The sequence below is a fragment of the Phyllostomus hastatus genome, unplaced genomic scaffold, assembly GCF_019186645.2.
Source record: "Phyllostomus hastatus isolate PE091 unplaced genomic scaffold, TTU_PhHast_1.1 phas_contig_17, whole genome shotgun sequence".
NCBI lineage: Eukaryota > Metazoa > Chordata > Mammalia > Chiroptera > Phyllostomidae > Phyllostomus > Phyllostomus hastatus.
The window spans coordinates 36,442,940-36,458,355 of NW_025333664.1; the positions used below are offsets into that span (position 1 = coordinate 36,442,940).

The following is a 15,416-nucleotide window of genomic DNA, read 5'->3' on the forward strand; positions in this document are numbered from 1 at the left end:
AACAGATGAACTAAAAACATGATACTACTCTTAAACTCGAGTACTAAAATAAAGTTAATGCTTCAACATTTATTATATTTTTTAATTTTTAAATGCAGATGTGTTTTTCCTATAAATATCAGTTAACTTGGCAGATGTTAACTCCAAAGGCAGAAACAAAGCTGGGCTCTTCCCGCAGACCCACGGCTGTGACTCTGACTCAGGCCCCAGGCACAGGGACCTTCTGTCCCTTCTAAGACACAGAAAAGGGTGGGCATATGGCCAGTCTTCTTCAACACGCTTCTCCAAAACTCATGAACAACACATTCATAAAAGAAAAGTGGAAGTTTAAGAGGATGTAAATATAAATATTAAGAGCAATAAGAACACATATCACTGTTCCTTTTGTGCCCCTGTATTCAGACATTAAACCAACTGTTGAATGCCCCAAGATGTTCCAGTTTTGTGCTGTAGTGCCATGAAACACAAAGAAATAAGTGTTCTCTGCTCTAACCCATATCATCACTACAACCTTCCTTCCAGATTTATGTTTTAGAAAAATGTTCTTAGTGACAGCTTTTGAAAAAATATATATAGCTGGCCTATAAAAAGAAAATTGATTCCTTTTACTACATTGCCTGCCAAATATACCAGATAGGAGAAAAATATGCTTCAAAATACTAAATTGAAGGACTTTTTCCTCCAAAGACTTTCCTTCAAGTCAGGGCAGGATAAGATGCAATCATCATCTAATGCAACTTTTTCATCAAGCACAGTACCTGATGCTGCCAGGCAGAGTGGTTTAATCATTGTGGGGGGAAGCACTGGGCTTGGGGCCCCGGGTTCTAATCCCAATTCTCAATCACTCTGTGACTTTGGCACCTTATTTAACTTTGCCAAGCCTCGGTTTCCACATCTGTAAAATGGTTGAATAAAACCTATCACACACAGCTACTGAAAAGTACTAACTGTACAGCAACACAGAGTATTAAGCTATCTCAATGTATATATTTTTTGAAAGATGTGATAGAAGAAAGCAGGCGACACAAGGCCAGGTGTATAATAGACAATCAATGTGTTTATTTCCATCACAAACCCAAGATCCATCCATTCATTCAGCAAATGTTTATTGTGCCTCTACTATGGAGGTAAGTTGACATTTAACTGTGAATATAACCAGCAAAAAAGCCCTGCCCTCTTGGAGCTTACAACCTGGTAGGGAGATTTACTTTCACAAAACCTTTCCAATGTTTTCCCAAAAAGTGTGGAAATGGAGGAAATCCAGAAAATACATTTTGCCAGCTCTCAAAAAAATGAAGAACCACCACACAGTTGATTTTCATAAGTTTTGTTTACAAATGGTTTATCTCCATCAATACATTCTGGAGGCCACAGTTCATTAAAAAGATACAAATATCAGAAACTCCAAAATTCTTTCACTTATTTTTAAATACCAGTGAATTACATCTGGTAATTGTGACAAGATACTGAATTTCCAATTTAAAGATATCCTGCCAGTGCCTGCAGTCCCTCCCCCAGCCCTCCCGGAAAGCAAGCCAGCAAGGCTCACTCCCATGTTAATTACAGAGAGCAGCTGGAGGCAGGAGCAGACCAATGGACAAATGCAGATATCTCCACTTTACAAGCCTCTGGGGGGGGGGGGGGGTACAGAAATGTATAATCATGCTCTTGCCCTTCAACAACCCAGGATGACCCCACATGGCTGAGAACAAACAAGCCAAAAAAAGCCCTATAAAAGCCCCTTTGGTGGTGGGATGGGTGGCTCACCAAAGGCATGGGAGGCAAGGCCAAGGAGAGACCTGATTTCAGCTGACATGGGAGATGAAACATAGTCAGTCTGAAAAAGAAGCCCAGTCATTGCCTAATGTGCACACACATTTTGTATCCTGGGAGAGAGAAGGGCATATGTAAGTCACCAGAAAGTTCCTTCCCAGGATATTCTCAGAACAGCAAATGGAGTTATACTGCCTTCCTCAGTGCCTGCTCCCCTCTTCCTTTTCTCACTCCTTTTCAGACCCCACTGGTCAGACACAGAGAATGTCATTCCTCCCTTGCGCTTTCTGAGCAGTGATATAACTCACACAGCAGCAAAGAAAAGAAACAGGAGAAGGAAGTCACAGTCCCCCACTTGGGTAGACTTTTGACCCAGGAAACATCAGCAGGAGGAAAACACACCGACCATTATCCAAAGCATCCAGTACCTGGAGCATGTCCAGGAACTCAGACTGCCAGCAAGGACTCCCAGCCCACGACTTCTCCAACTTGACCACACACAGCATCTCCTGGGGGCTTTAAAATTCCTGATGCCCCACTCTGCCCCTCACCAGTTAAATCTGACTCTCTGGGGTGAGAAGCCACCAGCTGAGACATGAGGCTAGCGTTCTAACCTCCTGGTTCTCTACCTCCCCATATTAAAGAAAGAACCAACAGGCCCAAACGGAGTCACATGTGCCAAGCCCCAGGTCAGCAAGCCAAGACTTCATATCTAACCTACCTACAGTGTCAGCCTCTCCCAGGAACAGAGTCTTAAACCAGCCAATCTGGACTTTCCTGCTCAACAACAGTAAGGTAATGTGCCTGACAGAACCCTGCCTGCCATCCTGGCCTCTAAGGAAAGGTGATACCGGCGCCTCAAATAACTGCTAGTAGCTACCTTGTCCCACCTGCTTCTGCCTGTAAACACCTTCCATTTTTTACAACTTCTTGGAGCACCTTTCTAGTCCTGAGATGGGATCCTGCCTGATTCATGAATTGGTAAATAAAACCCAAGATCTTTAAATTTACTCAGTTGAACTTAGTTTTGTTTTTCAACACCCATTAAATGTCTCAGAGGGATAACCTGGGGCTCCCACATAATCGGACGCCACTACCAAAGCCCAAAGGAGAAACAAACGAACCATGGCAGGGACCTGGGTTAAGTCACAGAAGAAGACGGGGGAAAAGGACCAACTAGGCCACCAAAACCATCAGCAATGGTGGAGAAAGTGTGCAGTGTGCACAGAACCAGAGCAGTGCCGCCACACGGCTGAAGAGCCAGTTTGAGGCTCTGGATCTATCTCTAACTAATCAGTGCTTTGATAACCACGAAGCATGCCTACCCATGCATAAAATCGGACTGAGTCCTGCCTCAGAAGGGGCGACAATGCGGAGGATGGATGTGAAGCACGCAGTGAAGGACAAAGCTTACACAAACACAATCACCATCCTTAGCATTGCCAGCATAATTTGCAGAAGCCCATTTAGAGCTGTACCTTATCTTTTAGCCTCCCCCCTCATATCCCATGGTGCCTCTTCCCTGATTTTTGTGGCAACAAGGACCAGTCTCTGCAAGCATTCAGTGAAATTCAAGGATGCGAGGGGCGCAATTATGAAAGAAGCAAAGGGCACTCAAAGATGTTACCTCCCCAACACACTGAAAACACTAATATTGTGGGAAAGTAGTAAAGAGTAAATGGTCTAAAGTAAATAAAGTTTTAAATGAAGCAAACAAAGGAGAAAGATTTTGAAATATTCATTCTAAACCAGAAGTTTTAAAATGGCATCTGGGCTAGGACCGTTGCATTCTGTGTTCTAAAACTCTTTAATTAGCTGTCGGTGTTTTAACAATCAGATGATTTTACATCAGAATCTGGATTTCTGATTCTCTTGAAATATGGAAGGACAGGGCACTCCTGTGTCCCACAGGACAGCAGGTGTGACTTCCTGCCATAGTCCCACCCAGCCCACTGCAGTCAGCTGCCACCCACCTGTCTCCTCAGACACTGGGGTTAGGGCCCTGGTAGGAACCTAACTGGCCTCATTCAGAGAAGGGATTATGCATTTAACAGCAATGAGCTTTTTAAGTGACTAGTTGGCAACCAATTTAAAGGATCTGACTGTCGCTTCTTAAACTTCATGTACTTTCTTTTGAATTTTATTATCTTTTCCTACCTATGGTGCCTCTAAGGGACAGAAAGCAATGAAAATGCTGGCTATGGTGACGGAACTAATCAAGCTGAATTTTAACAAAATAAAGTATGATTTAATCCAGCTAGGAGCAAATAAGGTTTGATTTGTTCAAAACCTCAGAGAGGTTTTCTAATTTCTTATTTAGAATTTATTTAAGAAATCACCAGTGAGGTGGCTTTCTCTCTCATACCTCTCTGTCTTTTCAGCATGGGCTACACCTCCCTAATTTACAATCCCTCTGACTCCTAGACAGAACTCTCCCTCCTGAGGCCCTCCAGGTATGTGACTTTGCAGAATAAAGCTGCTATTCCCTAGAGCTGTAATGTAGACACTATAAGCAGGTTCTTAACACTCAAGAATTCATCCATCCCAGATTCCTTGAAATTGAATATACTACCACAATTTACAGGCAAAAATAAAAGAAATAACCTTGGCATCGAGCCAGAAGAGCCTGAGGTAAAAAAACCCTCTGATATCACCATGCTCTTTGTAATAAAGAGAGACAGAACAAAACAGTCCGGCCTCATTTCTGCAGCTCAACTGACCAAATAGTCTATGCACAATAACACAGGCCCCCTCCTAGGACAGCCATATGAGGGAGAAGGAAGTCTCAAGTTGCACCTGGCATAATACTTACACTTCTAATTTGGAACTCATTTCAAAGGAGGAGAGGGGGAGGGGGCGGGGGCCAGCACATAATGTAATGGCACTCACTGTTTGAAGCCAGAGGCCTCATCTTGAGATAACAAGATGACATCAAATGACCAGTTCTACTTGTTTCACTCAAGTCCTCAACTCTCAAATGTTGCCTTTCCATTCTTTTATTAGTCATGCTTTTATTTCAGCCTCTATTATCCTGCAAGCTGAGGCTTCCTCTGAGTGCCCTTCGTGTTTGTGGCTCTGCTCTACTTGCATTTCCAATGCTTGACAAACCCAGTCCTTACCTAAAATGGGAAGCTCCCCAACAGCAGTGCAAAGAAAAGAGACCCTTCACTTCCTACAGGAAAGGGACTTGAGAACAGCTAGGAATGCCTCTGAAAACAAGCAAGTGGACAAAACCACAGCACACTGAAGTCACAGAGAAAGTGAAATGCTGTTACTCCAGCAAAGGCAATAATATTAACAGGCAGCCATGATGAACTCCTTCTAATGCCCCAAGTCTGAGTTACACCCCAGCCCACCACAGGCTTCTGTAGTACCACAACACCTGGTCCAACAAAGGCAAGGGCTGTCCTGACTTGGGCATCACTGTATCCCCAACATGTCTCCCCAGTGGCTTTTAAAGGTTTGAGGGGGATAGTGGGTATCTGCAAGATCAAAACTATTTTCATAATGATACCAGCTATTATCTGCCTCATTCACTCTCATTCTCTCCTGGGTGCACAGTGGAGTTTCCCAGAAGCTGCAAGAGTGTGATGATGAATCATTTTGATGGCTAAGGGAATGTGTGCTTCCATATTCCTATGTTATAAATTTTTCTGTTTTAATTCTACTGTGGTAAATATATAGGTAGATGATAGATAGATAGATAGATAGATAGATATAGATATAGATATAATCCACAAAAGCAAAGGCTTTTTGGGGTCCTCAATAATTTTTAAACTATAGGGATCCCCAAAACCAAATACTTTGAGAACTGCTGGCCTAGTACAAAGCCCGGCATATATCTGTCAACATTAAACACTATGTGAATACTCAATCAAGGATGGGTAGATGGAATTCCTTCTATCAATAGACTAATGTCTAGTTCACAGTCTGTTATAGATAAAAGATGGAAAGAAGAGGTTCCCAGGGGTCAGTTCACTCTCTCTTGGCTAAAGAGAAAAAAAAACAGATTTAGGGAAATTGTTGAGTGAGAAGGAGCCAGGACAATCACAACATGTCCGTGAATCCACACCGATTGCTCCCACGGTCCATCCAGCATGTTCTAGTGTAGTGAATACTACCCTCCGGGTTATACAAAAATTGGCAAAAGACAGTGTTACCCAGTCCATCACCAGCCACCCAGGAGTTGTCACCCATTGCTCCCCCCACCTGCATCTTGTCAGTCACTATTAACTCTTAAATATCTCTTGAATCCTTCTGGATTTAGCTTCGCTGCCCCTGCTCCAGGCAGATTTCCTGGGCCTGTTTCCCTAGCCAAGTCTACTATAGATTTTTAACAGAAGCTTTTCCTTTTATTCCAGAACACTTCCTTAAGCCTTTAAATAAACACTCATTTCCTTTTATTCCAGAGCACTTCCTTTAGCCTCTAACTAAACACCCATTTGTGGGATTTTCAAGCCTGCCTCTCCAACTAGATTGTAATCTCCAGAAGCACTAGAATGTGGTGGCTTTGCTCACCAGAGTATCCCAAGCAATTGCCCCAATAGTCTGGGACAGAGCAGGTGCTTAATGATAAATGGATTGTTGGCTGGTTTGGTGGGTGGGTGAGTGATGGGATTTCAGTGATTGGACAGGTGGCTGGTTGACTGAGTAGGTTGGTAGTTGGGTAAATGAGTGGATGGACGAGTCGCTGGAAAGGGGTGAGTGGGCAAATGAAAATGGGTAGATAACTGACTTGCTAGCTGGATGGTGTCTGAGTAGCTGAGTGGGAGAGTGGATCCACTCCAACTGCCATGCACTAGTTCAGGTCTCTGTTTGACCAGTCATCTGTGATGACCTCCAAGATAGGTTGGCAGCTGTCTCACTCCCTGGCTTTCTAAAACACAAATCTCGTCATGTTACATCCATTTATAAAATGACTTCCATTACCTACAGAATCAGCTTCAAGTTAAATCATTTTTAGAACAATGGATAGGAAGAAACAACAATAAAGTTCAAACTTTAAAGTTCAATAAATTTAAACTGGTCAAACCAGACAACCCTGTAATCTGAGCCTCCCACTTCTCCTGCCCCCAACTCTCACCAGCCATCTGGAGTTTCAGCCATGCCATAATATTTGCAGCTCCCTAATCACACTCTACAGTCTATAGCCTCTGTACCCTTCCTGCTTAAAATGCAATTGCTCACCTTGTGTGCTTGACTGACTTACTCTGCAGAGTCCTACCCTCAGCTGTGACATCCTTTAGGATGTCCCTCTCAGTCCTCAGAAGGAGTTCCTCTCAACACTTTCCTACCCCCACACTGTCATACACCATTATTACCTAGAGAATCTGTGAGGTTCTCTTTGTTCCTGTTGCTCCTGCTAGATCATGAGCTACTGGAAAATAGGCATCATGCTCTCATTCCTCTCTAACCAAAGAAAGGGCAAAATAAAAGCTGGATGGCTGGATGGATGTCAGAGTCATCCGGAAAACATCTGCTTTTTACTGAGCTAAGCCCACTTGGACTTCAAAGCTTAAGTTCTGACACGGCACCTTGACTGCAGACCAGAGTTCACACTGATCTTCCTTTCTTCAAATACCTACTATAATTTATTACCTGCAGAGCAGGACCTAATACCTGGTAACTAGTGGACTATGTCCATTCATCACTGAGTTATAATGACAATATTCACATAAAATCCTAAGACGTACAAGACAAAATCATAATAGTTACCGCTGATTGTACCTCTTCTGTGCAAGTACCTTATAGCCATTAATTCCTTAAAATATCAAAATAACCTTATGAATAAGGTTATTATTATCCCCATTGCACAGACAAGGAAAGAAGAGATCAGAAGACTAAAGTATCCTTTAGAAAACCAGTCAGGTAATTAGTAGCAAAACCAGGATGCAATCCTAGGACCACCTGATTTCCCTACCCTTTCATATCTATGCCTCTCTCACATCTTCACTGTACCAAGCACTGTCAGAAAGTTTGGGATTATGAGGCGGCAAAATCTCTGCCTCCCTAATTTAATCAAATTATAGTCCACAGGCATCCTTCTAAGGAAAAGCTCTCATTAAAAAAAAAAGGCAATTTCTCATATGCAGAAAGCACTTAATGTCTGCTGGATGGATGGATGGGTGAATGAATAAGAAATGACAGATCAATAACTACAAGCATGCCTCAAGGCTAAGGAACACAGTACAGAAAATAAATCGGATTTATCCAGAACTGATTAGCATTAGCTACCTCTCAAAAGTCAGAGTAGAATAAAAGGGAGAGGGGAAAGATGGCAAAAGCAGAAACAACCACAAAATCCTCTGACTCTTCAAAATTCAAAGAGGAATTCTAGCCAAGATCAAATTAAAGACAATCAGATCAGTTCCACAAGGATTTATGTTTCAGGAAAGGAGGAATGAATTCCTTCCCCTGATTCTTTAAATCATTTATTAGTCATCAGAAGGAGCATGAAATCTGCAAAGTATGTGTTACTTTGTATTTGCACCATTTTTATGTGTGTTTCAGGTGAATTTCTACCTTTCTTGAAATAATAAAGCACAATACACCATGTATATTGCATATTTTCTCCCATCTTCAATATTAAAATGCCTACACAAAAATTCACCAATCTCGGTAAGTTTTTTTTACATGCACATCGATATGACAACTGTCACAATACAATCTAACAAAATTGTTTCGAAAGAAGTTAAGACAACTAAGCGCTCCTAGAGCCATCTTATAGGAAAAAACAAACGAACTTTTTGGCCAGCCCAATAGAAAGTACGGGCTAAAAAACAGGTTCCTTGAAGGAAAACCTGCCTTCGGAGACCTCTGGTCTTCCCTTCTCACCATCCTCCTCCTTCCCACACTGGTCCACTGACCAGACACAATGAATATTAGCCCCCATCTCCCAACTTACCTTCAATAGCTGTCCACCATGAACAAAGGCTATTGATGTCAGTGCTGCAAAGATCTTTACAAGTACCTAACATGCAAGCTCTTTAAGCCTGACACACTAGCTGGTAATCAGCCCAACAACAAAAACAAATGAACAACAACAACAACAACAAAACCAGCACAGCTGGGTGGGGGGGAAGGGAGGTTGTCACACCTGCCTCCAACAGAATGACTTCTCCCACTGCTCTTCTCAACCTTTCAGTTATAAACCACTTAGTGCTAGCCTGAGCTTCCTAAGGACAGAGACCATGCCCATTATCCCCAAATGCCTACCTAACACAATGATTTGCACTTGGTAGTTGGCCCATCAGTGCTTGTAGGATGAATAATCATATAAATGAATGATCACGATCATACATACCCATGCCTCTTGTCAAATCATCCATTTCTATTCTTGCCCCATTAGAGTCCATTTTCCACCAACAGCCCAAGTGACCTTTTGATGTTAAGTCAGATCAAGTCACTCCCCTTCTCTTACCCTTCCAATGGCCCTAACCACACTTAGAATAAGGCCTACTGGACCCTACATGATCCACACTTCCCTTACCTCACTGCACTGAGGCCTCACCAGCCTCCTGTGTCCAGTGCACATTCCAGGCTTACTTTTGCCCCAGAGCCTTTGTACTTGCTCTTCTTCTCCTAGAACATTCTTCCCAAATATTCCCACAATTCATTACCTTATTTCAGCAGCACAAGTCCTTCCCTGACTACTATTTTCTATAGATATCTATTTCTTTACTCTGCTTTATTTTCTTTAGAGAACTTTCAACCACCTGCCATTATATATGATCTACTGTTTCCTCACCAGACTGATGCTGTCCCATACGGCAGCTACTAGCCACATGCAGCTACTGAGCACTTGAAATGTAACTAGTCCAAATTGCATTGTTCTGAAAAATACATGCCAGACTTCAAAGACTATCTATGAAATAATCTATTGATTGCATGTTGAAATGATATTTTAAATACCTTGGGTTAAATGAAATAGATTATTAAAGTTAATTTCATCTATTTCCTTTTACTTTTTCAACATTTTTTTATTTATTAATTTTTACAGCAAAAGATGAAGGGAAGAGGGGGAAGGGGAGAGGGGGAGAGGAAAAAAAACAGTGATTTGTTGTTCCAATTATTTATGTAACCACTAGTTGATTCTTGTATGTACCCTGACCAAGGACCGAACCCACAAGTTTGGCATATCAGGATGATGCTTTAACCAACTGAGTTATCAGCCAGGGTAACTTTTTAATTTGGCTATCAGAAAAATTCTAATTTGTATATGGGGCTACATTGTATTTCTATTATACAGCAGTATACTAAAATATAAGCTCACTGAGGACAGCCACTTTATCTGTCCTATTCACCAATGAATCTCAAAACTTTAAACAGAACCTTGTACATAGAGGTGCTCGACAAATATTTAATGCTTGAAAGAACTTTCCCCTGCTATGAATCTTTCCCATCTTACAAGATGCATATCACACCTCCCCTCTTCCTGGAAGCTTTCTGAGATCACCCCAATTGGCACTTGTTCCCCCAGCACCTAGCATAGGGTCCAGACATAAGTCTAATAAATAATGTAGCAACCATTAACTGAGTAGGTATCTATGTATCATCTATCTCATTCAATCATTGTAGTAATACAGGAGGAGGAGGAAGATGACAGGGAACTATTAGACTCATGTTTTAGAAAAAGGACATGAGGCCCAGAGAAATGAAATGACACACCCAAGCTTACACAATGAGCAACTGGCAGACCAAGAAAGCAAACACAAGTCTTTCAGCTCCAGTCCTGGGTATCTGACCCGCCACCCAAGGCCCAGGCTGGCAGCCAGCACCACACCACAGACATGGTCTGCTTGGCCTGCATGGTATCTGTTTGCTTGTATATTTTAGCTATAATCCTTGCCAACACTTGAAACTTTAGGGATTTTAACAGTCCAGGTTCTCATTCTTGTTTTACACTTGAACACACCTCATGCAAAGCATAAGGAACATACCCAAAAACAAAACAGAAATGGCACCTGTCCTCATGAAGGGATTCAGACAATGAACCAATAAATGAGGCAAATATATAGTAGAGAAAGTTGTGATAAGGGCTGTAAAGAGAAAAAGGAAAGAATGGGGATAGGAAACATTAGGGCTGGGGGATGCTATTTCCAATGGAATAACTGAGGGGTTGTCATTTAAGCAAAAAACTAAAGAAGGAAGAAGAAGGACATGTGGACATCTGGGTTTCTACACCTCCAGCAGATGGAATTGTGAGTGCAAAGGTCCTGAGTGGACCACTGGTTGGAATGGAGAACCATCATCTCTCTAGACATAGGGTGCAGTAGAAATTATTTCCCCTTTAGGTATGACAATTTCACTGGAAAGTGGTTTCCCAGGCAGTAAGTACAGTTCCCAGACTTCCTTGCATCCAGCTGTGGCCATGTGACCAATGGAAGGTAAGCAGCAGCGATGTGTCCCTCCCACATCAAGGCAGCCAAGAAGCAATGCAGTTTCCCTCCCAACCCCTCAGCTCCCACCCACTGGCTGGAGGGACAACACTGAGGCCCTAGGAGTGGAGGGCTCCAGGAAACAGGAGACAAGCCACCTGCTGACTGGAAACCTCTTACATAAGCAAAGATAAATTTCTTTGGTAACCCTAGTGCTAAACCATTAAAATGTGGGGGAAAATTTGCTATAGAAGCTAGGAAGTGCCCCTCCACACAGGATTCCCTCCCTGACTCTGAAGCTGATAATCTGAGGCTACTCATCCTCTCCTCTGTGCTCAGTTTCTATGGTGGATTACTGTAGGCCTTTCTGGTCCATGCAGGCATTGAGTCTGTGGCCCCTGTACTATAGGTTCAACTAATTCTGCCTAAAACCAGTCCTTGACACACCCCTGAGACCTGCTTTCTCCCAACTCACTCTAAACTCCAACCCTTTCTCCCCATCAAGGATTAAAGGTCCCCACTTGTCCTTTCCATTTGACCTGTGGAACTGAACAATTAACCCAATCAAGGTGTTAACAGCTCTAACTGCCTATTTATATTCTAACAAGGGACACCAGAGCCATAATTCCTACACCTTTTGACTGAACAGAACTGTTATGGAGGAAGTGCTATCTATTCTTACCCTGAATATCTTATCAGTATAGGCAAAGTTCCTGAAGAGCTAGAAAAGTTTAATGAAGAAGGAAATGTTTTACAAGACAACTAAATGCATTGTGTGATCTTGGACTAGATCTTGGACCAGAAGAAAGGACATTATTAGGGCAATCTGAGGAATGTGAATGGTCAAATCAGTGAATAGTACCGTATCAATGTTGCTTTCCTAGTTTCTAATTATACTGTAGTTATATCAGATTATGACATCTGGAGACATTGGGCGAAAGATACATGAGCGCTCTGCACTATTTTTGCAACTTTTCGTAAATACTTCAAAATTTAAAACATTTTAAAATATTTTTTAAAAATAAAATAAAAGTGCCCTGATTGGCTAATCCTATCTGAGTAGCAGCCCAGGGCTACTGACACCTTCGGGCCTCAATCTGCTCAAGAGAGCTCACATGAAAACATTAACTTCAGGAAAAGAAAGAGAACAGACCAAAAGCTATTTTTAAAGGCTTAGTCTCTGCAACTTTTTTTTTCACTTTTGAGCTAGTCTCCATCACCTTGAACCACTTATCTTGAAAACTCCCTGGGGAACTTTTAAGTCTCAATCAGAGGGAGTTCACAGTGTGATTTACCTGTGTCCCAAATCAAATTTCTAAGCAGGACCACTGGGATGGCTTAGACTCTGTTAATAAAGCCTGAAAACAAGAGTCAGCACGTACAGCCAGGTGACAGACCATGAGGCCACAAGGGCTCAAGAAAGAAAGCCCTTGAGAGTGAACATCTCGTGGTGGGTTCAGAATCCCAGACTCCTAAAATTCCCATTCAAAGCTTTTTGTCTTAGGATGGTGAGCCCCCACTCTCTACCCCCAAACTCTCAAAAGGAAGGAAACAATTGACTTACTCTAATGGCAACCTAACTTCAGCATTCTCTCCCGTAACAAAATCAGATTTTATCAACATCTGCTCTAGATAGTAACTTCACTACACTAGTGTTTTTCAAACCATAGATCATAAAATCAATTTAGTAGGTAACAGCCATCTTTTCTTTTTTAATGAAATACTAAAGAGTAGAAAATAGCAGCATGATCACTGACTGCTGTGGCTCACTGAGTTGGGTGTTGTCTAGCAAACCAAAAGGTCACTGGTTCGATTCCCAGTCAAAGCACATGCCTGGGTTGCAGGCCAGGTGTCTGGTTGGGAGAGTGTGGGAAACAACCTACTGATGTCTCTCTCTCTTTCTCCCTCCCTTCCCCTATCTTTAAAAGTAAATATATAAAATTTTTGAAAAAGAAAAAGAAAATATCAGCATGCATTGAGCTGATAAATGTCTTATTGTGGACCATGTTTGAAGTACACAGTCCTGTACAATCATCATCAGCTCTCCAAAATATAAATAGCCTTCATTTTAAATAATATGAAAATCCTTTTTCACTAAAGTCACAGGGAAAATTTGTTTTTAAATGTATCTTATATGCACAATAACTCTTATTGAATGTGTTCCCATAGAGAAAAAATTCTCTTGTAAATGAAAGTCAAAAACATACTGCAAAGTGTCTCCCCTAAGATATTTATTGATTACATAGAGGAAAAAATATAACATTACAGAAGAGAAACCCAGCAGACACCACCTGAACCAAGTGATCAAGGTCAACATCACCAGTAGTAAGATATATGTATTCACATCATGTACCCCCTGAAATGATATGAGGAAAAGAGCACAATATTGCTTAAGTGGTATTCTTGTCAAAATCATGTAACTTCAATTTAATCATGGTACAATATCAGAGAAACCCAAATTAAGGACCATTCTGCAAAATGGCTGGCATTCCTCTTGAGACTGAGAGACTGTCACAGTGCAGAAGAGATTAAAGAGACCTGGGAACTCCATGTATTGTGGGACCCTGGACTGGATCCTGAAAAAGGAGGAGGACATTAGAGGAAAAACTATGGTTTCATTAACAGTGAGGTGCCAGTGTTAATTTATTGGTTGTGATACCATAGTTATGTAAGATGTTAACATTAGGCGAAGTTGGGTGTAGCATATATGGGAACTTCACTACAACTCTAAAATTATTTCAAGATTAAAGTTTTTAAAAATCTTTTTCCTGAAGAAAGAAACAAGAGTGTTCTGCCCCACAAAGTCTGTATCATTTAAACCAAGTAAGAGTGGTATACCTCCAATTCTCTAACCCTAAGAGATAATAAACATATGAGCAATGGATGTGTAATTTACATAGAATTAACTTAATACAAAGGGGGCAGGGTGAAGCTGTCCTCTTCACCCTGCTCTTCCTCAGCCCTCTTCCACTTCTCCCCTTTTACTAATACTGAAAAGGGAGATATTCAAGATTTCCTTTTCCTCCTCAGAGTGAACAATGAGAGACATCCTACCAATAGATGCTGGCCTATGGATTCCTAATTCCTTAGAAGCACTCACAAACAGAAACACTGAGGGCTGGGGATGACAATTATTAATGCAACAAATATTTTCTGAGTAGCCATGTCTGCCAGGCATTGTTCTAGGCCCTGGAGAAACAGCCACGAACAAAATCAACAAGATTACTGACTCTCACACAGTTTACATGCAAGGAGACAATAAACATGTGAACAAACAAAAATACATTCATGTGCACACACACTGCATGTGCACACACACATAAACTCAGATCACGGAAAATTCTGTGAAGCCAGAGAACCAGGGTGATGTAAAGAAAACTTCTCTGAAGAAATATTTGAGCTAGGCTCTGATTCCCCGTTTTCTCATCTATAAAACGGAGCTAACGACATTCACCCCTCAAGTATTGTTGTCGAGAATTACATTAGTTAATGATGGCGTTAAATAAATGATGACATTTATCAGGGTTTCTAGTAAGTGAATGAGTGGCTAGAAATAGTAATTGATGTCAAAAGTTACCAACACAATCACAGTAAAAGCACTAACTTTCTCAACTTACTTTAAATTCTAAGTATCTCACTGAAATTTGTTCGAAGTGTGTGTGAGTACATTGCTGATCATAGAAACAGCTATTTCCCCTCCATTGGGCACAGCAAGGAATAATGAATGTATGTGGAAATAGAGCAGGAAACACAAATGCTCAGCCTAGAGCCCATGAAAGTGAAGGAATGCTCCCAGGCCCTCCTGGCGGTTACCCACTCGGTGCTTGATGGGAACCAGTGGGCTAAAGCTAAGGGAATAAAGACCACCTTCCCATGAAGGATTTCTCCTCCCTGGACTGTCTCATGACTGCCGCTGGAAAGAAGGCAGTCCTAGCCTCCAAATTAAATTAGATGTTCTCAGTCCTTGGGAAGAGGTTGAGGTTGTAAGGCACTATCTCATTTCCCCAAGGCTGGAGGTGTAACTATGACATATTTTCTTTCATAAAACAAGCTACAGCAACATTACAGTCCAATTCCAGAACCCACAAAAATAGCAAAAGTTACTGAAATAATTCAGAAGAGTAACTGTGATGAGGATGTGTAAAATAAATCTACGGCAGACCACAGTGCTCTGTATCTCACAACTGGACATTTCTGAAACACCTCTGACAGACAGACAGACAGACAGACAGACAGACTCACTCTCAGTCACTTTCTCTCTCACAC

The 15,416-nt window shown here is 41.7% G+C and overlaps 1 protein-coding gene across 4 annotated transcripts in view; it reads right to left on the reverse strand.

Moving 5' to 3' along the window:
* KIF16B (kinesin family member 16B) overlaps positions 1-15,416 on the reverse strand; it is a 330,800-nt gene that overhangs the window by 304,979 nt on the left and 10,405 nt on the right. The gene's annotated exons all lie outside the window — the stretch shown is intronic.